This window comes from Taudactylus pleione, unplaced genomic scaffold (genome assembly GCF_031769625.1).
Source record: "Taudactylus pleione unplaced genomic scaffold, aTauple2 ptg000597l, whole genome shotgun sequence".
Classification (NCBI taxonomy): Eukaryota; Metazoa; Chordata; class Amphibia; order Anura; family Myobatrachidae; genus Taudactylus; species Taudactylus pleione.
In genome coordinates, this window is record NW_028284999.1 from 721,399 (window position 1) to 748,089 (window position 26,691).

A 26,691-nucleotide genomic window follows, 5' to 3' on the forward strand; every position below is an offset into this window, starting at 1 on the left:
AGTCAGGTGCATAAATATTGGGACATTGACAGAATTGTCATATTTTGGCCTCTATTCACCACCACAATGGCTTTGAAATGAAACAAACAAGATGTGCTTTACCTGCAGACTTTCAGATTTAATTTGAGGGTAATAACATCCAAATCAGGTGAACGGTGTAGGAATTACACCGGTTTCTATATGTGCCTCCCACTTTTTAAGGGGCCAAAAGTAATGGGACTATCAACTCAAAAGCTATTTCATGGACAGGTGTGAGCTATTCCCTCGTTATTTCATTATCAACTAAGCAGGTAAAAGGTCTGGAGTTGATTCTAGGTGTGACATTTACATTTGGAATCAGTTGCTGTCAACTCTCAATATGAGATCCAAAGAGCTGTCACTATCAGTGAAGCCATCATTAGGCTGAAAAATCAAAACAAACCCACCAGAGAGATAGCAAAAACATTAGGTGTGGCCAAATCAACTGTTTGGAACATTCTTAAAAAGAAAGAACGCACCGGAGAGCTCAGCAACACCGACAGACCCGGAAGACCATGGAACACAACTGTGGTGGATGACAGAAGAATTATTTCCCTGGTGAAGAAAAAACCCCTTCACAACAGTTGGCCAAATCAAGAACACTCTCCAGGAGGTAGATGTATATGTGTCAAAGTCAACAATCAAGAGAAGACTTCACAAGAGTGAATATAGAGGGTTCACCACAAGATGTAAACCATTGGTGAGCCACAAAAACAGGAAGACCAGATTACAGTTTGCCAAACAACATCTAAAAAAGCCATTATAGGGCCTGATTCAGAGCCGCTCGTAAGCGGCCGCTCGTTCGTTCCGAGCGATGTTAGCCCAACTGCGCATGCGTACGGATCGTTATACGCATGCGCTAACCAGTCAGTGCGGCCGAAATTCATGTGCTCGCAAAATAGCGAATGCCTGCTATTTTGAGTGACAGAAAGAGGCGTATGTGGGTGGTAACAGGGAAAGGTGCTTGAAAATGGGGAGTTGAAATCAGAACGCAGGCGTGCTTAAAGGTCAAAACGGGCGTTTTATGGGTGTGCATATTTAAAACAGCAGCGTCATTGACCACGTCACTGGGTTATTTTATAGTCAGAACTGCTCGCAAAATTGTGGTAGCAAACACCAACCCCAAGAATAGCGAGCAGTTCATACCCTTGTCGATGTACTCGATTAATCTAATAAATAGCGGACATGACGTAGGATGCGAGCGGCCAGGGGGCGTATTTTTCCAAAAAACAAACGCAGGTTTTGTTCGCTCGTTCAGACATAGAGGCGTGAACAGACCGCAAACAGCGAACGGTTCATTTGAATAGCCAGCCCTTATTTTAGAACGAACGACCGCAAATAGCGAGTGGCTCTGAATGAGGGCCATAGTTCTGGAACAAGATCCTATGGACAGATGAGACAGAGATCAACTTGTACCAGAGTGATGGGAAGAGCAGAGTATGGAGAAGGAAAGGAACTGCTCATGATCCAAAACATACCACCTCATCAGTGAAGCATGGTGGTGGTAGTGTCATGGTGTGGGCATGTATGGCTGCCAATGGAACTGGTTCCCTTGTATTTATTGATGATGTGACTGCTGTCAAAAGCAGCAGAATGAATTCTGAAGTGTTTCGGGCAATATTATATGCTCATATTCAGTCAAATGCTTCAGAACTCATTGGACAGCACTTCACAGTGCAGATGGACAATGACCCGAAGCATACTGCAAAAGCAACCAAAGAGTTTTTTAAGGCTAAAAAGTGGAATGTTATGCAATGGCCAAGTCAATCCCCTGACCAGAATCCGATTGAGCATGCATTTCACTTGATGAAGACAAAACTGAAGGGAAAATGCCCCAAGAACAAGCAGGAACTGAAGACATTTGCAGTAGAGGCCTGGCAGAGCATCACCAGGGATGAAACCCAGCGTCTGGTGATGTCTATGCGTTCCAGACTTCAGGCTGTAATTGCCTGCAAAGGATTTGCAACAAAGTATTAAAAAGTGAAAGTTAGATTTAGGATTGTTTAGTTTGTCCCATTACTTTTGTCTCCTTAAAAAGTGGGTGTCTGCAGTTACAGCACATCTTGTTTGTTTCATTTCAAAGACATTGTGGTGGTAAATAGAGGCCAAAATATGAAAATTCCCAATATTTATGCAACTGACTGTAGGGGCAGGATATATATTACAGATCAGTGGGGGGATTGGTAAAGTGACTATAGGGGCAGGATATATATTACAGATCAGTGGGGGGATTGGTAAAGTGACTGTCGGGGCAGGATATATATTACAGATCAGTGGGGGGATTGGTAAAGTGACTGTCGGGGCAGGATATATATTACAGATCAGTGGGGGGATTGGTAAAGTGACTCTCGGGGCAGGATATATATTACAGATCAGTGGGGGGATTGGTAAAGTGACTGTCGGGGCAGGATATATATTACTGATCAGTGGGAGGATTGGTAAAGTGACTGTCGGGGCAGGATATATATTACAGATCAGTGGGGGGATTGGTAAAGTGACTATAGGGGCAGGATATATATTACAGATCAGTGGGGGGATTGGTAAAGTGACTATAGGGGCAGGATATAGATTACAGATCAGTGGGGGGATTGGTAAAGTGACTGTCGGGGCAGGATATATATTACAGATCAGTGGGGGGATTGGTAAAGTGACTCTCGGGGCAGGATATAGATTACAGATCAGTGGGGGGATTGGTAAAGTGACTCTCGGGGCAGGATATATATTACAGATCAGTGGGGGGATTGGTAAAGTGACTGTCGGGGCAGGATATATATTACAGATCAGTGGGAGGATTGGTAAAGTGACTGTCGGGGCAGGGTATATATTACAGATCAGTGGGGGGATTGGTAAAGTGATTATAGGGGCAGGATATATATTACAGATCAGTGGGGGGATTGGTAAAGTGACTGTCGGGGCAGGATATAGATTACAGATCAGTGGGGGGATTGGTAAAGTGACTGTCGGGGCAGGATATAGATTACAGATCAGTGGGGGGATTGGTAAAGTGACTATAGGGGCAGGATATATATTACAGATCAGTGGGGGGATTGGTAAAGTGACTATAGGGGCAGGATATATATTACAGATCAGGGGGAGGATTGGTAAAGTGACTATAGGGGCAGGATATATATTACAGATCAGGGGGAGGATTGGTAAAGTGACTATAGGGGCAGGATATATATTACAGATCAGTGGGGGGATTGGTAAAGTGACTATAGGGGCAGGATATATATTACAGATCAGTGGGGGGATTGGTAAAGTGACTATAGGGGCAGGATATATATTACAGATCAGTGGGGGGATTGGTAAAGTGACTCTCGGGGCAGGATATATATTACAGATCAGTGGGGGGATTGGTAAAGTGACTATAGGGGCAGGATATATATTACAGATCAGGGGGAGGATTGGTAAAGTGACTATAGGGGCAGGATATATATTACAGATCAGGGGGAGGATTGGTAAAGTGACTATAGGGGCATAATATATATTACAGATCAGTGGGGGGATTGGTAAAGTGACTATAGGGGCAGGATATATATTACAGATCAGTGGGGGGATTGGTAAAGTGACTGTCGGGGCAGGATATATATTACAGATCAGTGGGGGGATTGGTAAAGTGACTGTCGGGGCAGGATATAGATTACAGATCAGTGGGGGGATTGGTAAAGTGACTCTCGGGGCAGGATATAGATTACAGATCAGTGGGGGGATTGGTAAAGTGACTATAGGGGCAGGATATATATTACAGATCAGTGGGGGGATTGGTAAAGTGACTATAGGGGCAGGATATAGATTACAGATCAGTGGGTTGATTGGTAAAGTGACTATAGGGGCAGGATATAGATTACAGATCAGTGGGTTGATTGGTAAAGTGACTATAGGGGCAGGATATATATTACAGATCAGGGGGAGGATTGGTAAAGTGACTATAGGGGCAGGATATAGATTACAGATCAGTGGGGGGATTGGTAAAGTGACTGTCGGGGCAGGATATATATTACAGATCAGTGGGAGGATTGGTAAAGTGACTGTCGGGGCAGGATATATATTACAGATCAGTGGGGGGATTGGTAAAGTGACTATAGGGGTAGGATATAGATTACAGATCAGTGGGGGGATTGGTAAAGTGACTGTCGGGGCAGGATATATATTACAGATCAGTGGGGGGATTGGTAAAGTGACTGTCGGGGCAGGATATATATTAGTATTCACTCTAGCTCCAGCGGCAGGCAGGGCGCCGTAACTAGAGAGGGCAACCTTATGCGCGCGCCCGAGAAGGGGGCGTGGCCATGAAAAGGCGGTGTGTCTATAAGACGCGTCCCCTTTTCGTCATACTTGGGGGCGTGCCCGGCGCTTACGGATATGCCGGGCAGCCCCCAAGCGCTGCAGAAAGGGAGAATAGATGCCGGGCGCATGCGCCCGCCGTCTATTCTCCGGCGGTGACCGGGACGTCACTGCGACACCGCATGTTTCTCCACCCGCGGGACCCTGTGTCCCGCGGGTGAGAACGGCACCTGCAGGCTGTGAGGGCAGGGTGCTTTTTGCCCTCCTCCTGGAGGGCAGGGTGCTCTTTGCCCTCTAGAAGGAGGGCAGGGCGCCGTGCCCCGCTAAAACAGCCTAGCGAGAACGCTATATATTACAGATTAGTGGGGGGATTGGTAAAGTGACTTTCTCTAGGTCTCAGCAGGCATGTGTGTGTGTGTGTGTTTTCTGCATTTCTGATGGAAGTCCGATGGCTGACTACTTATACTAGAGCGACCGTGAAAAGCGCTATATAAAATTATTATTATATGTACCTTCCTCCCCATCTGTCTCTCACCTGTTTGTCTGCCCCTCCCCTTTAGAATGTAAGCTCTTATGAGCAGGACCCTCTCCCCTCTTGTGCTTCTCCCTACTTTACTTTCATTTACTTTGCTCTGCTGCTTATCTGGGTGTTATGGTCACTAATGTAGCAATGTATATTATCCATGTCCTTGTCCTGCATTGTATTGTACTGTACTGTAAGTCTTTAGTCACGTATTTGTTTATATATTTTGTAAGGCGCTGCGGAACACTTGTGGCACCATATAAATGATAGTAATAATAATTGACCTGGTCCCACGTTTGGATGTTATTCTCCTGCACTTTGGATGTGTTGGTCTGGTGTATACATTGTGTCACTCTTTGCAGATTGCAGACCTGTCCAGTCACCATGCATATTACACCTCAGTTCTGCAATGTCTCTCAGGTGAGGGAACATGGGGGGTACACGCGGCACTTCCTCCCGCTCCATTCTGCAATGTACGGTTTGAGTTCCCCTTTATCTTACTGAGATGTGCTGCAATATCCTGTCCTGAGCCGCACGTTCTTCCTGCTCAGAAGTTACACCAAGGCAGATCAGGCCTCCATTGCACAAGAGATGTCCAGCTCTTCCTCCCATGGGCCATGCTTCTGCCAGATTGTTGGATGTTCCCTAATCGGACGTGTGTATAAAGAGCGAACTTTCCGTGGCGCTGTCCTGAAACCGCAGCCTGGGAACAGCCCCAGGGGACTGAGCTGGGCAGTGACGGCACAGAGTGTTTCTGGGGCTGCTAATGATCCCTATCCCATCCGGCAGAGGATATAAGGGTTATGCAGGCTGCCAGGGAACAAGGCTGCCAAGGAGGGGAGTTCTACGGGACGGGCAATTTCTGTGGTGTAATTATAAGTAGCTAATATTATACCATTGTGTCCTATATGTAGCTGCAGCTGTAAATAGTTGTTATGAGTATGTCAGCCAAACTCAGGAGCCGGCTGGACTGTTACATCCACCCCCTAACGTTTGTAATGTGCAGTTACCGTGTTATTCTCCTGTGTGTTCAGGGCAGGAGCAATCATTCCACCTGTCTGACAAGTGCCTACTTGTACCGGTCATTTATCAGGCCTGGGGCCAGTGCTGACACCCCCCCCCCCCTTCCCGGTGTGTCTCGTGCTATCGCTGCTGCTCCCTGCTTATGTTTTATATAGTATAGAGATGAGTGGTGACTGCAGCCGGCCTGGAGAAGTTCTAAAGGGGTAAATCAGTGATATGAGATGTTCGGCTGCGCACGTCTCTGATGCGTATGGTAGCCCAGCATTGCGCATTTTACTGCGCATCCTTGCAGGGGTGCACGGGAGTATAAGCGATGTAGCGGCTGCAATATACCGGCGTTCTAAACCTTCCACGCCGTTCTGCCGGCACATCGCATTTAATTTCCCCCTCTGTGTCAGCGTGGTAACTGGGAGTACACCAGAGCTAAAAATAACGGGTTACAGAATATCAGCCCTGGGGGGGGGGTGTCTCTCAAACTCTCTCCTCACAACACACTAACAGTCCAGGTTTTAGGGATATCCATGCTTGAGCACAGGTGGCTTACTTAGTACCTCAGTCATTTTCTATTTAACCATCTTTGTTCAAGCATGAATATCCTTAAAACCTGCGGGCATCGGCGGGTCCAGTGCTCTATGTGTTACAGTACCAGTCATTTAAAATCAACCTGCTTTTGCCTTTTAAGAGACAGCGACTTTAGAACATGGGGCAGTCTCGCACGGGCCTCGCAGAGGCTTGCAGTCCGCAGGCTATTACATTTACCACATGGACTGTTAGCGTGCCGTGAGAACAGAGCGCCTGATTCAGTAGCATTCGCAAAATCATCTGCGTACGCAGATCGAGTGATTGTTAGCCATTGCGCATGTAAGCTGCGCACGTGTTGCGATCGCACTGGAGCGTTTGTTAGCCATTGCGCATGTAAGCTGCGCACGTGTTGCGATCGCACTGTAATTATGGATGCACAGAGGAATCCAGCAAAGAGTGAGTGACAGGCTGTGAGCGTTTGGGGGTGGTGACGGGGGAGTGTTTGGGAAAACGCTGGCGTGCCTGTCCGTTTGAACGCCGTCTCATGGGCATATATTAACCACCGCGATTGCATATGCAGCATGAGAGCTCTCTGCGTGCGAGGAGACTGGCAGCGTCTGCGACAGGTCAGCCCTGGTGTAAATGCTGCATGACTTGCCGGTGTGCCGCCCTGGTACCGATGTTTATGCAGGTAAGCGACGTCGCACGCGTGTGAGAAGGCGGCAACGGGGTCTTTATGCCGGATGTGCTTTGGCCGGCATTAGCATATTTTAGCTGCGTTCCGTGCGAAATTGCAGCTGCGATCGCATTAGCGATACTTACTGAATCAGAGTTTGAGATGCGATTTTTAAAGAGAACATTTACGAAAGCTAGAGGCGAAGGGCGGCGTTCTCTATAACTGGACTGCAAGCAGCGCCCTCTTGTTAATGCTTCGTCTCCTTTTATTGCTGACCCTGTTGCAGAAGCGCTAAATAAATAAGTGTTCCGGATAATAGTACCCGACCCGATTCTATGTCTGAGGTTCCCAAACTCGCCATTACAGTCCAGGTTATAAGGATATTCATGCCTGACTTAATTGGTACTTCAGTCAATTTAATTTAAGCATCTGAACCCAAGCAAGGATAGCCTTAAACCCTGGACTGTACAGGCCGAGCTCGGGAACCTCTGTTACGTGCATATAGACAGTTACCTGACACTTGGTGCTTACGGTATCTCTGCTTATAGTATGGACACCTGACGATAATATTACTGCGTGATGAGAATGGCGCAGGGGATCGCTCGCTCTCCTGCCACCAGGAGAAACCACCCAAGCTTGGCATCTTGCTAATTCCTTATTTACAGTCCCCTCCTAACCAGCCTGTATTCAGGTGGCAGCCAGTAACTCTGCCAACACGGCCTGTCCTGGTAGTAGCTGTAATATTATACCCGGTCTGATTGGCATTTTAAACTATTGTGTGTTCGTTAACCAGTTCTCATCCAGCTGCTTTGGTCGCGGTTCCTGGCACAGGATGATGAATCGATCATGCAGGGTATAAAGTAATGAAGCTTCCTCAGTTCCTGGGTTCGTTACATAGAGGAGCCATTGTGCTGCATTTAAGCTCAGTTGATGTGGAAGCTTGTAATTGGCCTGGGGGCGGCGGTGGTATTACGTAAAAACCACAGAGGTTACTGGGACACCTGTGTGGGCTGCCGTGGCACAGCCAGGCCGGCATTCGCTGTCTTCATTCGTTTCCTGCATTCATTGCCGTGTGTTATATTGTAGTCTGTACCGTTTTCTGTTACTGTTTGTTTTTTTTGTTTTTTTGACTGAGAGTAAAGATTACGTCCTATAACGTTCTCGTGCGTCCAGCCCCCATATTCAGGGTTATGGCCATCACGCCACAGAGACCTTGGTTTGATTTGTGTGGCCGCTCGGCCTTGCTCGGAGCTCGCCATGTCGCACACGGGATCTGGCTGTGATATTGCAGCAGAGGATCTGACGTCAGGTGTCTGTAGTATCCGGGTGTGTTACATCATCTGAGACTGTCACAGCTGCCATGTTATCCCTCTACCACAGTGCCACATCTCTGCCCTTTTACAACAATCCTGTATGAAGCGCTCTGCAGTTACACGTGAATGCCTGTACGGCGGCCGTATCTGAGCCTCCCCTTCCTCATGCTTATCTAGCGGAGGCATTGTCACTGTTACGCTTGCTAAGATTTTTGAAGTCGCAGTATAAGCTGGAAATTCAGGTTGGAGAGTCGCCCGTCTCTGAGCGGTTTCCTGTCCAGGCCTCAAACTGCTCCACACATGATGCTAGATCGGAGTATGTGCTGAGCAGCCTAGTTTTGTGTGGTCTGCAATGTATTATTACTGCTCTGTGATACATCCGCCCGACGTTAGGAAAGTTTTACTTTCTATGTAATAGCAGACAGCGGTGAGAGACGGCAGCGTGGGACTGTGTAATGGTCATTTCTTAAAAGAAGAGGATTGTAGGACCTCTGATTCAGCCACGACCACCCCAGTGGTTTATGTGCAGTGTTGCCCATTGTGGGTGCCTCCTATACTCTTGAGGCGGCCAGAGAAGGATTAATTGGTGCAAGCGCTCTGCCCCTTCTACTGACCATTGTGCAGCGTGTGAACTGCTAGCGAGCAGCCGGGACGTAGCTTGTACTGTGCCCGTGCCAGAGACAACAATTATGCACTGTGCCCGTGGGAGGAAGGGAGCGGGCACAGCTCCTTTATTAGGGCAGGATTTCTGTACTGTGCCATAGTGACCCAGGATGTGGTGCTGTGCCTCAGGTAGTATGCGAGAGGCAGGGAGTGGGCACAGCTCCTTATTAGGGCAGGATTTCTGTACTGTGCCATAGTGACCCAGGATGTGGTGCTGTGCCTCAGGTAGTATGCGAGGGGCAGGGAGTGGGCACAGCTCCTTATTAGGGCAGGATTTCTGTACTGTGCCATAGTGACCCAGGATGTGGTGCTGTGCCTCAGGTAGTATGTGAGGGGCAGGGAGTGGGCACAGCTCCTTATTAGGGCAGGATTTCTGTACTGTGCCATAGTGACCCAGGATGTGGTGCTGTGCCTCAGGTAGTATGTGAGGGGCAGGGAGTGGGCACAGCTCCTTATTAGGGCAGGATTTCTGTACTGTGCCATAGTGACCCAGGATGTGGTGCTGTGCCTCAGGTAGTATGTGAGGGGCAGGGAGTGGGCACAGCTCCTTATTAGGGCAGGATTTCTGTACTGTGCCATAGTGACCCAGGATGTGGTGCTGTGCCTCAGGTAGTATGTGAGGGGCAGGGAGTGGGCACAGCTCCTTATTAGGGCAGGATTTCTGTACTGTGCCATAGTGACCCAGGATGTGGTGCTGTGGAGGTGGCACTATGAGCATGTTTGCATGGCAGGGGATATGGAGACCATGCACGATTCCTGTCGTTTTGCTGCTTGCGGAATGTAAATCTCATCATATAAAATAATAGGTGGGCATTTTTTCTCCTTTAGCGTCATTGAGGTCCCTTCTTATTATGAAATACAGCATAAAACACTTGGAAGAAGCTATCGTTTGGGAGACGCAAGTTTCAAAGTGAGCGTAACCCACCACCAATGAGCCCAAAGCTCCTCCCACTACAGATGTGTACGCGATGTGCCGCAGTGAGGTTACAGTCTTGGAATGGAGCATATGGCCTGAAGCCTGATGCTGGGAAAGGTCTGTGCATAGTGACGTGACCGCAGCCAGTTGGGTCCCATGATTGGCAGGTTATCTAGGTGGTAGGTGAAGGACAGAAGTGTTGAAACCTGTACAACACCCAGTCACCAGCTGCTCGGTCCCAGTAACTTCCCTGACCATATGGCACTTTGTGGTAGATCGACACAATGCAGGTATGCACCCAGTCACCAGCTGCTCGGTACCAGTAACCTCCCTGACCATATGGCACTGTGTGGTAGATTGTCACGGAGCAGGTATGCACCCAGTCACCAGCTGCTCGGTACCAGTAACCTCCCTGACCATATGGCACTGTGTGGTAGATTGTCACGGAGCAGGTATGCACCCAGTCACCAGCTGCTCGGTACCAGTAACCTCCCTGACCATATGGCACTGTGTGGTAGATTGTCACGGAGCAGGTATGCACCCAGTCACCAGCTGCTCGGTCCCAGTAACCTCCCTGACCATATGGCACTGTGTGGTAGATTGTCACGGAGCAGGTATGCACCCAGTCACCAGCTGCTCGGTCCCAGTAACCTCCCTGACCATACGGCACTGTGTGGCAGATTGGCACAGAGCAGGTATGCACCCAGTCACCAGCTGCTCGGTCCCAGTAACCTCCCTGACCATATGGCACTGTGTGGTAGATTGGCACAGAGCAGGTATGCACCCAGTCACCAGCTGCTCGGTCCCAGTAACCACCCTGACCATATGGCACTGTGTGGTAGATTGGCACAGAGCAGGTATGCACCCAGTCACCAGCTGCTCGGTCCCAGTAACCACCCTGACCATACGGCACTGTGTGGTAGATTGGCACAGAGCAGGTAAGCACCCAGTCACCAGCTGCTCGGTCCCAGTAACCTCCCTGACCATATGGCACTGTGTGGTAGATTGGCACAGAGCAGGTATGCACCCAGTCACCAGCTGCTCGGTCCCAGTAACCACCCTGACCATATGGCACTGTGTGGTAGATTGTCACGGAGCAGGTATGTACCCAGTCAGGCTGGTCATTGGGCCGTAACGCTTCCATACATCCTATTCTCTTCTATGGCTGCCGCTGGTCAGCCGCACTAAGCACATAGGCTAAGTCTTCCATCACTGATTACTGCAGGTGTGGTGGGTACATCAGGATAGCGTGTAATAGGTAAGCTACTGCTCATTGGCTGTATTCAGCCATGTGACCTGCAGAGATTAATCTCGTAACACAGATCAATGCTTTGTAGTCCGATCTGCGTCAGGCGCGCAATGCCGCAATGTGCGAGCTTTAGGTGATTCATCGCCTCCGTAGACTGTAATTGCCTTTTCAGATGATTCTGGAAGGAAATGCTCATGGAAATGGTGAAACGCAGGAAGGGAGGATTTTTATTTTTATTTAGTCTTTGCCTCTTTGGGCGACCTCTATATTAAATGCCAAAATAATGAAAGCGAATGATGTGTGTGCTGGGCAGTGTTCTGCTTTCTGTCATTTATACATTGTCTGTTTAGGTGTGTGTGTGTGTACAGTGTGTGTGCGTGTGTGTACTGTGTATAGTGTGTGTGTGTGTGTACAGTGTTCTCCCCAGGCTGTGTTTGTGGGTGTACAGTGTGTGTACAGTGTTCTCCCCAGGCTGTGTGTGTGTACTGTGTATAGTGTGTGCATATACAGTGTTCTCCCCAGGCTGTGTGTACTTTGTATAGTGTGTGTGTGTGTGTGTATATACAGTGTTCTCCCCAGGCTGTGTGTGTACAGTGTTCTCCCCAGGCTGTGTTTGTGGGTGTACAGTGTGTGTGTACTGTGTATAGTGTGTGTGTATACAGTGTTCTCCCCAGGCTGTGTGTGTGTACTGTGTATTGTGTGTGTGTGTGTGTGTGTGTGTGTGTGTACAGTGTTCTCCCCAGGCTGTGTTTGTGGGTGTACAGTGTGTGTGTATACTGTGTATAGTGTGTACTGTGTATAGTGTGTGTGTATACAGTGTTCTCCCCAGGCTGTGTTTGTGGGTGTATAGTGTGTGTGTACTGTGTATAGTGTGTGTGTGTGTGTGTACAGTGTTCTCCCCAGGCTGTGTTTGTGGGTGTACAGTGTGTGTACTGTGTATAGTGTGTACTGTGTATAGTGTGTGTATACAGTGTTCTCCCCAGGCTGGTGTTTGTGGTGCACCACCCGGCACTTTGGGAGCCTGTAGTGGGGACAGTATCCTGGTATCTGTATAAAAAGGATCAGATCCTACAGACTTTGCAGCTTATTCATAATCCGACGACCCGGCCTCTAATAAGAGGAGAATTAATATATAAAATGTTATTTCAAGCTTAAATCCTTATAAGGTCAGGGTATAAAACCTTTTATGCCACCTGGCTGGAAGAATTTCTGTGGAGAACACTGATATTATTATTATTATTTATTTATATGGCGCCACAAGTGTTCAGCAGCGCCTTACATAGTACATAAACACATAGGTGACCAGCGCCTTACATAGTACATAAACACATAGGTGACCAGCGCCTTACATAGTACATAAACACATAGGTGACCAGCGCCTTACATAGCACATAAACACATAGGTGACCAGCGCCTTACATAGTACATAAACACATAGGTGACCAGCGCCTTACATAGTACAGAAACACATAGGTGACCAGCGCCTTACATAGTACAGAAACACATAGGTGACCAGCGCCTTACATAGCACATAAACACATAGGTGACCAGCGCCTTACATAGCACATAAACACATAGGTGACCAGCGCCTTACATAGCACATAAACACATAGGTGACCAGCGCCTTACATAGCACATAAACACATAGGTGACCAGCGCCTTACATAGCCCATAAACACATAGGTGACCAGCGCCTTACATAGCACATAAACACATAGGTGACCAGCGCCTTACATAGCACATAAACACATAGGTGACCAGCGCCTTACATAGCACATAAACACATAGGTGACCAGCGCCTTACATAGCCCATAAACACATAGGTGACCAGCGCCTTACATAGCACATAAACACATAGGTGACCAGCGCCTTACATAGTACATAAACACATAGGTGACCAGCGCCTTACATAGTACATAAACACATAGGTGACCAGCGCCTTACATAGTACATAAACACATAGGTGACCAGCGCCTTACATAGCACATAAACACATAGGTGACCAGCGCCTTACATAGCACATAAACACATAGGTGACCAGCGCCTTACATAGTACATAAACACATAGGTGACCAGCGCCTTACATAGTACAGAAACACATAGGTGACCAGCGCCTTACTTAGTACAGAAACACATAGGTGACCAGCGCCTTACTTAGTACATAAACACATAGGTGACCAGCGCCTTACATAGCACATAAACACATAGGTGACCAGCGCCTTACATAGCACATAAACACATAGGTGACCAGCGCCTTACATAGCACATAAACACATAGGTGACCAGCGCCTTACATAGTACATAAACACATAGGTGACCAGCGCCTTACATAGCACATAAACACATAGGTGACCAGCGCCTTACATAGCACATAAACACATAGGTGACCAGCGCCTTACATAGTACATAAACACATAGGTGACCAGCGCCTTACAGTAACAATACACTACAGGACCAGGACATGGATTATATATATTGTTACATTAGTGACCATATCACCCAGATGAGCAACAGAGAATAAGCAACCAAGTGTTAGGTGCCCTGGTGGGGAGAAGTAGGGAGAAGCACAAGAGGGGAGAGGGCCCTGCTCGTAAGAGCTTACATTCTAAAATATTATGCACTGACTAGGCTTGTGCTGGGGAGCACTGTGGTAAGTTGAAAGTAATAGCAAGATAATGATGATGATGTGTTTCTTATACTGCTTTATTGTGAGGTCAGACAGCGTACATGGTATACGGTATACTGCTTATTGTGAGGTCAGACAGCGTACATGGTATACGGTATATTACTTATTGTGAGGTCAGACAGCGTACATGGTATACGGTATATTACTTATTGTGAGGTCAGACAGCGTACATGGTATACGGTATACTGCTTATTGTGAGGTCAGACAGCGTACATGGTATACGGTATACTGCTTATTGTGAGGTCAGACAGCGTACATGGTATACGGTATACTGCTTATTGTGAGGTCAGACAGCGTACATGGTATACGGTATACTGCTTATTGTGAGGTCAGACAGTGTACATGGTATACGGTATACTGCTTATTGTGAGGTCAGACAGCGTACATGGTATACGGTATACTGCTTATTGTGAGGTCAGCCAGCGTACATGGTATACGGTATACTGCTTATTGTGAGGTCAGCCAGCGTACATGGTATACGGTATACTGCTTATTGTGAGGTCAGACAGTGTACATGGTATACGGTATACTGCTTATTGTGAGGTCAGCCAGCGTACATGGTATACGGTATACTGCTTATTGTGAGGTCAGACAGCGTACATGGTATACGGTATACTGCTTATTGTGAGGTCAGACAGCGTACATGGTATACGGTATACTGCTTATTGTGAGGTCAGACAGCGTACATGGTATACGGTATACTGCTTATTGTGAGGTCAGACAGCGTACATGGTATACGGTATACTGCTTATTGTGAGGTCAGACAGCGTACATGGTATACGGTATACTGCTTATTGTGAGGTCAGACAGTGTACATGGTATACGGTATACTGCTTATTGTGAGGTCAGCCAGCGTACATGGTATACTGCTTATTGTGAGGTCAGACAGCGTACATGGTATACGGTATACTGCTTATTGTGAGGTCAGACAGTGTACATGGTATACGGTATACTGCTTATTGTGAGGTCAGCCAGCATACATGGTATACGGTATATTGCTTATTGTGAGGTCAGACAGCGTACATGGTATACGGTATACTGCTTATTGTGAGGTCAGACAGCGTACATGGTATACGGTATACTGCTTATTGTGAGGTCAGCCAGCGTACATGGTATACTGCTTATTGTGAGGTCAGACAGCGTACATGGTATACGATATACTGCTTATTGTGAGGTCAGACAGCGTACATGGTATACGGTATACTGCTTATTGTGAGGTCAGATAGTGTACATGGTATACGGTATACTGCTTATTGTGAGGTCAGCCAGCGTACATGGTATACGGTATACTGCTTATTGTGAGGTCAGACAGTGTACATGGTATACGGTATACTGCTTATTGTGAGGTCAGCCAGCGTACATGGTATACTGCTTATTGTGAGGTCAGACAGCGTACATGGTATACGATATACTGCTTATTGTGAGGTCAGACAGCGTACATGGTATACGGTATACTGCTTATTGTGAGGTCAGACAGTGTACATGGTATACGGTATACTGCTTATTGTGAGGTCAGACAGCGTACATGGTATACGGTATACTGCTTATTGTGAGGTCAGCCAGCGTACATGGTATACGGTATATTGCTTATTGTGAGGTCAGACAGCGTACATGGTATACGGTATACTGCTTATTGTGAGGTCAGACAGCGTACATGGTATACGGTATACTGCTTATTGTGAGGTCAGCCAGCGTACATGGTATACTGCTTATTGTGAGGTCAGACAGCGTACATGGTATACGGTATACTGCTTATTGTGAGGTCAGCCAGTGTACATGGTATACGGTATACTGCTTATTGTGAGGTCAGACAGCGTACATGGTATACGGTATACTGCTTATTGTGAGGTCAGACAGTATACAAGGTTTTGCCCTTATTCGCAGAGGCTGAAAGCTGCTCATGTATCCCTGACATAATGGAGGGCTAGCTCCCTGATGGGGGCATTCAGGGGTGCTCCATGGGTGGTGGGCCCTTTGAGGATTTGGTGTCCTCTCATAGCCATGCCATCATTGTAGAGGCACAGCTGATGCCTCTTCCAGGAGCCTTGTACCTCAGCTGAGCATTCAGAGTCACAGCAATGATATTGTCGGGAATGAGACCTTTTATTACCTATTTATCAATAAGGAGGGTGAGACGGGCACAGGTGAGACGGGCAGAGTCTCCCTCAGTTCTGACACCACTGAGTACCTTAGATAAACAATAAAACGCTCCTATTTTCTCCTGTACTTTGTGTAGCGTGCCCTCCCTCCCTCTCCTCCTCGGAGCCGGACGTTGCCATGATAAGCTCTCGCTCCTGGTATGTTGCGCCTCCTGCTCTCTGTTTACTGCTGGTTGCTGTGAGGCTAAAACCAGAGAACTCCTGAGACACATACTGTCCGAGTCATGGGTAGATATAGTTTGTACTGTACGGTCTTTCCCATCTGCTGCCGGCTTATCCGTGATTACGCCTGGTAAACACGCACTGATCGCCTCACACGTACCTTGCCCTACAGCCGGGCCCTCCTCATGGGTATAAACACCTAAGGGAGGTCTGTGAAAGTCACCTGAGGGGAATAGAGATCCAAATCCTTCCTCAGCCCAGAGAGACGTCTCTGCTAAACTAATGTTGTGGTTGGAACTCATTGGGAAGAACACCTGTAACTAATGGGCGCCCGACGGAGAAATTCAATTGTTACTCCGATCGGTCGCAAGTGCTACGGGCGACCATTATCTCTGCTCACACCCTCCCAAGGTGGAGAGCAGAAATCATCAAAGTCCGTTTTTATTTTTTGTCGCACCCAGTACTTTTAGATGGGTAAACACAGTGCATGTGGGCACGACAAGAGCGATAACATGGTGAAGTGGGTGTGTGTGCCCTTCCCCATTTAGGGCCGTATTCATTTAGAAGCGAAAAGCCATTATCCGTGGAAATGTATCGCCGATCGGGGCTTTACGTGTGGTTGGAGCTTCTCCAAATTCAATTCCAGCCGGTTTTCGTCTACGCGGAAAGTCCATGCAATGTAATAGCGAAAAAGATTTGCCTAGGAATAGCAGTAGAAAAGTGCAACATTTTTATTTTGGGGTACAAATGTGCGGAAACCACTACGAACCCCTGGGACAGCCCCCCCCCCCAAAGGATAACTACAAGAAAAAATTCAGGGGAAAAACTTCCCCTGAATAACTTCATTTTGGGGGCACAAAAGTACAAAGTGGGTGGACAAGCATAAATCTAGCGAAATAGACTTCTTAGGGGTCTGCAAGGGTGGGAAAGGTGCTTTTAGGATTGCAGGTGCAGCAGCTGCGCTTTTCACGTTTTTTTAAACTTCATTTTACAGAATTTTAAATATGCTAGCACCCATTTACAAGTACTCCAAATTTGACAGGACTACTTAATGGGGGGTATTCAATTAGGCTGCGAAAAGTCGGAATCGGCGATAATTTATTGCCGATGACGTCATTTTCACCAATTTCAATTCTCCCTTTATTCAATTTCGAAGACTTTTCGCAGGTTCGAAAAGTCTTTGAAAAACAAAGGGGATAACTTTTCACCATGTTTTACATGGCGAAAAAAAGTGCAGAATTGGGGTTTAGGGGTGCAGGCTTAAAAAAAATAGCCTGCACCCCTGGGAATGGCCCATAAAAACGAACTGTCAAAATAAGTAAAAAAAAAATTGGGTCAAAAATGGGGTACAGTCTTTAAAAATAGCGCAGTAGGCTCAGGAGTATTCTGTAAGTATGCGGCAGGTGTTTTCTAGCATAGGCTATTAGCGGCAGGTGCTTTTTTGCAGAATTTAAAAAAAATGTGTTTAAGGACTTAAAAATAAGCTAGTACCCATTTTCATGTACCCCAAATTTGATGGGACCACTTAACTGCATCACTTCATCAATGTCGGGGAAAAAACACCTGCAGCCGCTATTTATAAATGCAGAACACATTCTGCAGGGCTAAACGGGGGAACCCAGACTGAACCCCCATGTCTGGACATTTTTAGGGGGGTCCTAGGAACAAAACCCCAAATTCCTGAATTTTTAGCGATACCTTTCCGCTGGCTCCCGTTTTTGCTGCTTCCTAATTGAATACGGGGATAAAGCTGGCATGCGCCCGATACTTTATCCCCAGAAAATCAGCGTTGTGGAATTAAAAGTGCACCATGGACTTTTCGCTCCCTAATTGGATTAGTGTGACCCCCCCTTAGTACAGGACGTGTCTGCGCCCCCAGTGTGCTGTAACCAGCCTACGCTATAATTGTGCCTGGATTAGTGTGACCCCCTTAGTACAGGACGTGTCTGTGCCCCCAGTGTGCTGTAACCGGCCTACGCTATAATTGTGCCTGGATTAGTGTGACCCCCTTAGTACAGGACGTGTCTGTGCCCCCAGTGTGCTGTAACCGGCCTACGCTATAATTGTGCCTGGATTAGTGTGATCCCCTTAGCACAGGACGTGTCTGCGCCCCCAGTGTGCTGTAACCGGCCTACGCTATAATTGTGCCTGGATTAGTGTGATCCCCTTAGCACAGGACGTGTCTGCGCCCCCAGTGTGCTGTAACCGGCCTACGCTATAATTGTGCCTGGATTAGTGTGACCCCCTTAGTACAGGACGTGTCTGTGCCCCCAGTGTGCTGTAACCGGCCTACGCTATAATTGTGCCTGGATTAGTGTGACCCCCTTAGTACAGGACGTGTCTGTGCCCCCAGTGTGCTGTAACCGGCCTACGCTATAATTGTGCCTGGATTAGTGTGACCCCCTTAGTACAGGACGTGTCTGTGCCCCCAGTGTGCTGTAACCGGCCTACGCTATAATTGTGCCTGGATTAGTGTGACCCCCTTAGTAGAGGACGTGTCTGTGCCCCCAGTGTGCTGTAACCGGCCTACGCTATTTTTGTGCCTGGATTAGTGTGACCCCCTTAGTACAGGACGTGTCTGCGCCCCCAGTGTGCTGTAACCGGCCTACGCTATAATTGTGCCTGGATTAGTGTGACCCCCTTAGTATAAGACGTGTCTGCGCCCCCAGTGTGCTGTAACCGGTCTACGCTATAATTGTGCCTGGATTAGTGTGACCCCCTTAGTACAGGACGTGTCTGTGCCCCCAGTGTGCTGTAACCGGTCTACGCTATAATTGTGCCTGGATTAGTGTGACCCCCTTAGTACAGGACGTGTCTGTGCCCCCAGTGTGCTGTAACCGGCCCACGCTATAATTGTGCCTGGATTAGTGTGACCCCCTTAGTACAGGACGTGTCTGTGCCCCCAGTGTGCTGTAACCGGCCTACGCTATAATTGTGCCTGGATTAGTGTGACCCCCTTAGTACAGGACGTGTCTGTGCCCCCAGTGTGCTGTAACCAGCCTACGCTATAATTGTGCCTGGATTAGTGTGACCCCCTTAGTACAGGACGTGTCTGCGCCCCCAGTGTGCTGTAACCGGCCTACGCTATAATTGTGCCTGGATTAGTGTGACCCCCTTAGTACAGGACGTGTCTGCGCCCCCAGTGTGCTGTAACCGGCCTACGCTATAATTGTGCCTGTATTAGTGTGACCCCCTTAGTACAGGACGTGTCTGCGCCCCCAGTGTGCTGTGACCGGCCTACGCTATAATTATGCCTGGATTAGTGTGACCCCCCTTAGTACAGGACGTGTCTGTGCTCCCAGTGTGCTGTAACCGGCCTGCGCTATAATTGTGCCTGGATTAGTGTGACCCCCTTAGTACAGGACGTGTCTGTGCCCCCAGTGTGCTGTAACCGGCCTACGCTATAATTGTGCCTGGATTAGTGTGACCCCCTTAGTACAGGACGTGTCTGTGCCCCCAGTGTGCTGTAACCGGCCTACGCTATAATTGTGCCTGGATTAGTGTGACCCCCTTAGTACAGGACGTGTCTGCGCTCCCAGTGTGCTGTAACCGGCCTACGCTATAATTGTGCCTGGATTAGTGTGACCTCCTTAGTACAGGACGTGTCTGCGCCCCCTGTGTGCTGTAACCGGCCTACGCTATAATTGTGCCTGGATTAGTGTGACCCCCTTAGTACAGGACGTGTCTGCGCCCCCAGTGTGCTGTAACCGGCCTACGCTATAATTGTGCCTGGATTAGTGTGACCCCCTTAGTACAGGACGTGTCTGCGCCCCCAGTGTACTGTAACCGGCCTACGCTATAATTGTGCCTGGATTAGTGTGACCCCCTTAGTACAGGACGTGTCTGCGCCCCCAGTGTGCTGTAACCGGCCTACGCTATAATTGTGCAATTAAACGCTCGTATGTTTATGTTCCTGATCGCTGAGTGGTTCATTGATTTGTCTGGTAATCTGGGCTATCCTGTAAACCTGGATTGTTGGCAGTGTTTTAGGAGGCTACGCTGAGAATCACCAGACAGAGGAAGCCCATCCGATCATTAGTCTGGCTATAAGTAGTTCCCTGGCTCTGGCTGCGAGGGTGCAGGTTACAGCTGCCAGCGGATTCCACTATAGCCTCTGTAGAGCCGCATGTGCTGGATGTTACTGCAGGTTGGCAGAGTCCTCCTGGGTATTCATTTCATGTAAAGTAGTGTCTGTACCGGCTGCGTGCCAGTGTAAAAGGAGCCGTGCCCTCAGCCTGGAGAGCTGGCCTGTGAACGCCAGGCTGCTTACCCTTGTACATTGCTGCTTTGTTCGAGCTGTTTTCTTCCTGTCAGGGTGGTGAGGGTGACTGGGTGTATATACAGTGTTCTCTATGGACGGAGGATCCAGTTCCTTCCGTGCGAGGGACGAATGCTCTTTGCTGATTTGTACTGTACTCTGCATGGAGACCATTCCCCTTACTCCTGTGCTGATAGTTCTGTGATAGTCTGAGGAAGGGTAGTAATATACCCCAGGTGTATCATGTCGCAGAGACCCTCACAGCTGAACATGAAGGCGGGTGCCCCCTATGCTGGGAAAGGAAGGTGAAATACTTATATAGGCTTTTGTGATAATGTATTGCCTGGACTTCCTATAGATCTCCACTAAATGAATCCTCTTACCCCCCCACATGGTCACGTCCTTTCACATTGCCGGCAAGTGGATTCCTCCCCAAGGACGTGACCCCCTGTGATGCCCACATCAGCAGTATTCTATTTATTGAGCTCATACTCGCTAGAGCATCTGATTAACACTTTGTCCACCAGAGTGCTCTGTAGGTGCTGTGCCCTGGTCTCCTGCCCCTTGCTGGCCTGCCCTGTACTGGGAACCTCAGGATGCCCCTTTCTGAGGAATAAGCTTTTTCTATAGTGGTTCATTCTCAAGGAGTGGGGAACCGACCTGAAGCCCTAGCTAGCCCACCCCCCAATATGTCAGCTAGAGTCTGCTAATTGCAGCGCACGCAGGCACCTAGCGCAATGTTGGCTTAGAACATGGGCCTTGGGGGGGGGCTCTTATTGAGGAAAACAACAAACAAGTGGCACAATGTGCGCTATTCTATGTGCTTATTAAACACCTTGACCTATAATCCGGTATCTTAGCTGGAGCTACACATGTGGTGCCGCCTTTACCAGCAGTGCCCTCTGCCAGGCGCTGTGCCTCCGATCTCTCCATCCAGTAATCGCATGGAACATATATGTAATAATTCCGGTTCCTACACCCAGCGTCAGGTTATTATTGCACCGAGCTGTGCGGTATGGCCTGTGACAGAGCAAAGCGACTCTCTCTGCGTCAGTGGGTGAGATTAATCTCTAGCTGTGATCTGAGGCCCCCCCCCCATATATGTGCGATCCTTTCCTAGAGTCAGGGTAATCGTACCAGGACTCTTCCATTTAGTCATTCTGAGCTTTTACAGAAGTAATTTGTCCTGATACATACATACATATATATACGCACATGCACACGCACGCACATGCACACGCACGCACATGCACACGCACGCACATGCACACGCACGCACATGCACACGCACGCACATGCACACGCACGCACATGCACACGCACGCACATGCACACGCACGCACATGCACGCACATGCACACACGCACGCGCATGCACACACGCACGCGCATGCACACACGCACGCGCATGCACACACGCACGCGCATGCACACACGCACACGCATGCACACACGCACACGCATGCACACGCACACGCATGCACGCACGCACGCATGCGCACGCACGCACACATGCGCACGCACGCACACATGCGCACGCACGCACACATGCGCACGCACGCATGCGCACGCACGCACGCATGCGCACGCACGCACGCATGCGCACGCACGCACGCGCGCGCACGCACGCACGCATGCGCACGCACGCATGCGCGCGCACGCATGCGCGCGCACGCACGCATGCGCACGCACGCACGCATGCGCACGCACACGCACGCATGCGCGCGCACGCACGCATGCGCACGCACGCACGCATGCGCACGCACGCATGCGCACGCACGCACGCATGCGCACGCACGCACGCATGCGCACGCACGCACGCACGCATGCGCACGCACGCATGCGCACGCACGCATGCGCACGCACGCACGCATGCGCACGCACGCATGCGCACGCACGCACGCACACATGCACGCACGCACACATGCACACACGCACGCACACACACGCGCACACGCACGCACACATATACATACATACATACTTATACACACACACACATACACACATACATATACATACATACACACACACACACACACACACACACACACACACACACACACACACACACATTCTCACTCTCACACTACTGCTGCTTAGCATCGAGGACAACATCGGCTTAGCCCAGGAATATATAATCTGCCTGTAGCTATGGTCTGTGTGTAAACGCTGTAATGTGCTGACATAAGTCTTACTGCCATAGATACACATCTCACCATTGTTACTGCATGCTTGGTTGGAAGAACTGGAAATATCAGCTCACACAAACCCTTGCTGGCCGCTGTCTGTCTGACGTCTGCGTCTCCTTCCCCTGCCGCCTATGCACTTCTTCCCTCTCGTGTACTGGGGATTGTACGTTACTCGCACGAGATTGTCGGCCTCAGCCTTTATGCGAGCAGCCTCCTCCAGTTGGCAGCTTCTCATGGGGGCTGGGTGGGGGGGGGGGGGGTAGAATTATTTCCTTTCCTGTTTTTTGCAGGGAGGGAATATTAAACTTTTACCTCCTCTACCAAAAGATATATTTATATTGCTGAAAGGTCGTTTTTTTTTTTTTTTTCCTGATACCTGTTCAGAGCAAAGTATTCCTGCAGCAAAGCATTAGTGTTATGTGACCACCATGGCAACCACAGTCACATAGTGAGCGGAGGAGACTTTGGCCTACCCCTCTGTGCTCTGTCTATATTGTGACACCCTCCCCCTCTTTCTCTGGCAACCTCTGATAACACATGCTATACTGTGAGTCTGTCTGGCCAACATATTTGTTTTTCCTCCAGAGAGATTTTGAAAAGGAGACAATTTGCTGGTGGGATGCTAAGGAACATGACTGTCTTGTGATATTGCTGCTACAACACATTGAGGCGTATATAGGAAAGTGCTGGAGAGAGACCCGGAGTAATTTCTGCTGAGCATTTATTAGATAACTTGCCACTATACTCTGTGACGCTGTTTGCGGGACAGGCCGGGGTTGTCGGACCTGCCCCGGGGTTGTCGCAGGTACTGGCCACTCTGAGGGAAACGAGTCACCAGCTGGCGAGATTCTCAACTCTGAGCTATTTTCAGCCTCTCCCCCCTAACGAGGTGACGTGTCTGAGATTCTTGTCTGTGGCCAGTGCTGCGCAGGAAGGCTGTGCCGAGGACACACGGGCTCTGCATGCACCATGACCGATCAGAGCATTGTCCTAACATGCTCTGCTGCAGTGCCATGGGTCCAGGCCTATTACAGCTCATCTAGTAATGAATGGAATAGGAAAATGTGTTGAGTTGCTATTCATGTTTCTGTGACGTGTGATGACAGATGATCGTATCGCCAACATCCGGTGTCCCAATGCCGCATTATCTTCTCATCACGTTCATCCAGTACTGTCCATATCTCCGTGTCACCATGGGCCTCTAGCTGATGGGCCACGTAACGCTGCAGACGCACACCGTCCCGGCAGTGTCTCCTCCACAGTTAAGTTTGGTATTTTATTTCCTTGTGTTATATAAATTATCAGCCTCTTCCATTCAGTCCTCCTGGTACCATGAACAATCCCACCGACCGCCTCACAGTTTTGCCGTAATGGCAGTAAGCGCTCTCTTGGTGCGCAACGGCGGTAAGCGCTCTCTTGGTGCGCAACGGCGGTAAGCGCTCTCTTGGTGCGCAACGGCGGTAAGCGCTCTCTTGGTGCGCAACGGCGGTAAGCGCTCTCTTGGTGCGCAACGGCGGTAAGCGCTCTCTTGGTGCGCAACGGCGGTAAGCGCTCTCTTGGTGCGCAACGGCGGTAAGCGCTCTCTTGGTGCGCAACGGCGGTAAGCGCTCTCTTGGTGCGCAACGGCGGTAAGCGCTCTCTTGGTGCGCAACGGCGGTAAGCGCTCTCTTGGTGCGCAACGGCGGTAAGCGCTCTCTTGTCATTATGTACAATCGGACGTCGGTCAGCGCCCTTCTATCATTATGTACAGCTATATATCCTGGGCTGTTGATTGGCTTCTGAGAAAACAGTGCCACGTTTGCGTTCTGTGTCCGTTAGGGTGCGGCGTTTGCGTGTTTGTCTGTTGTGGTACAATGTATGTGTTTCTGCGCGGTAAGGAATGTAGACTGGGAACCAGGGGCAGGAACCAGGTGGTGTAATGGTGTGCGGAGGCGACACTGGGCTTGTTTAACAGATGTACACTAGGCCGATGTTTCCGCAATTAAGCGATAATCGGCGATCTGCGTATGCGTGATGGTACGTTACTGTAGTCGCTAGCAGCGACTGCTCAGTGTGATTGACAGTAAGGGAGTTTTTGGGGGGTAGCAGCGGCGACATTAGAGTGAATCAGGCCCCTAGATTGCCCCAGAGTTGCCCTTTAGGAGTATATATCATACATGAATGTGCATGTATGGCAGGACGTCTCCTGTAACCTTTATACTTAGCATGATGGAAGTGTGTGTGTGTTCAGCGTGTCCTGCGTGATGGAAGTGTGTGTGTGTTCAGCGTGTCCTGCGTGATGGAAGTGTGTGTGTGTGAGTTCAGGGTGTCCTGCGTGATGGAAGTGTGTGTGTTCAGCGTGTCCTGCGTGATGGAAGTGTGTGTGTGTGTTCAGCGTGTCCTGCGTGATGGAAGTGTGTGTGTGTGTGTGTGTGTTCAGCGTGTCCTGCGTGATGGAAGTGTGTGTGTGAGTTAAGCGTGTCCTGCGTGATGGAAGTGTGTGTGTGAGTTCAGCGTGTCCTGCGTGATGGAAGTGTGTGTGTGAGTTCAGCGTGTCCTGCGTGATGGAAGTGTGTGTGTGAGTTCAGCGTGTCCTGCGTGATGGAAGTGTGTGTGTGTGTGAGTTCAGCGTGTCCTGCGTGATGGAAGTGTGTGTCTGAGTTCAGCGTGTCCTGCGTGATGGAAGTGTGTGTGTGAGAGTTCAGCGTGTCCTGCGTGATGGAAGTGTGTGTGTGTGTGTGTTCAGCGTGTCCTGCGTGATGGAAGTGTGTGTGTGTTCAGCGTGTCCTGCGTGATGGGAAGTGTGTGTGTGTGAGAGTTCAGCGTGTCCTGCGTGATGGAATTGTGTGTGTGTGTGTTCAGCGCGTCCTGCGTGATGGAAGTGTGTGTGTGTGTGTGTGTTCAGCGTGTCCTGCGTGATGGAAGTGTGTGTGTATGTGAGTTCAGCGTGTCCTGCATGATGGAAGTGTGTGTGTGAGTTCAGCGTGTCCTGCGTGATGGAAGTGTGTGTGTGAGTTCAGCGTGTCCTGCGTGATGGAAGTGTGTGTGTGAGTTCAGCGTGTCCTGCGTGATGGAAGTGTGTGTGTGTGTGTTCAGCGTGTCCTGCGTGATGGAAGTGTGTGTGTGTGTGTGTTCAGCGTGTCCTGCGTGATGGGAAGTGTGTGTGTGTGTGTGTTCAGCGTGTCCTGCGTGATGGAAGTGTGTGTGTGTGTGAGTTCAGCGTGTCCTGCGTGATGGAAGTGTGTGTGTGTGTGAGTTCAGCGTGTCCTGCGTGATGGAAGTGTGTGTGTGTTCAGCGTGTCCTGCGTGATGGGAAGTGTGTGTGTGAGTTCAGCGTGTCCTGCGTGATGGATGTGTGTGTGTGAGTTCAGCGTGTCCTGCGTGATGGAATTGTGTGTGTGTGTGTGTGTTCAGCGCGTCCTGCGTGATGGAAGTGTGTGTGTGTGTGTTCAGCGTGTCCTGCGTGATGGATGTGTGTGTGTGAGTTCAGCGTGTCCTGCGTGATGGAAGTGTGTGTGTGTGAGTTCAGCGTGTCCTGCGTGATGGAAGTGTGTGTGTGAGTTCAGCGTGTCCTGCGTGATGGAAGTGTGTGTGTGAGAGTTCAGCGTGTCCTGCGTGATGGAAGTGTGTGTGTGTGTGTGTGAGTTCAGCGTGTCCTGCGTGATGGAAGTGTGTGTGTGAGAGTTCAGCGTGTCCTGCGTGATGGAAGTGTGTGTGTGTGTGTGTGAGTTCAGCGTGTCCTGCGTGATGGAAGTGTGTGTGTGAGTTCAGCGTGTCCTGCGTGATGGAAGTGTGTGTGTGAGTTCAGCGTGTCCTGCGTGATGGAAGTGTGTGTGTGTGTGAGTTCAGCGTGTCCTGCGTGATGGAAGTGTGTGTGTGTGTGTGAGTTCAGCGTGTCCTGCGTGATGGAAGTGTGTGTGTGTGTGTGTTCAGCGTGTCCTGCGTGATGGAAGTGTGTGTGTGAGTTCAGCGTGTCCTGCGTGATGGAAGTGTGTGTGTGAGTTCAGCGTGTCCTGCGTGATGGAAGTGTGTGTGTGAGAGTTCAGCATGTCCTGCGTGATGGAAGTGT

The 26,691-nt window shown here is 49.3% G+C and overlaps 1 protein-coding gene across 4 annotated transcripts in view; it reads left to right on the top strand.

Moving 5' to 3' along the window:
* STIM1 (stromal interaction molecule 1) overlaps positions 1–26,691 on the top strand; it is a 142,801-nt gene that overhangs the window by 551 nt on the left and 115,559 nt on the right. The window lies entirely within an intron of this gene.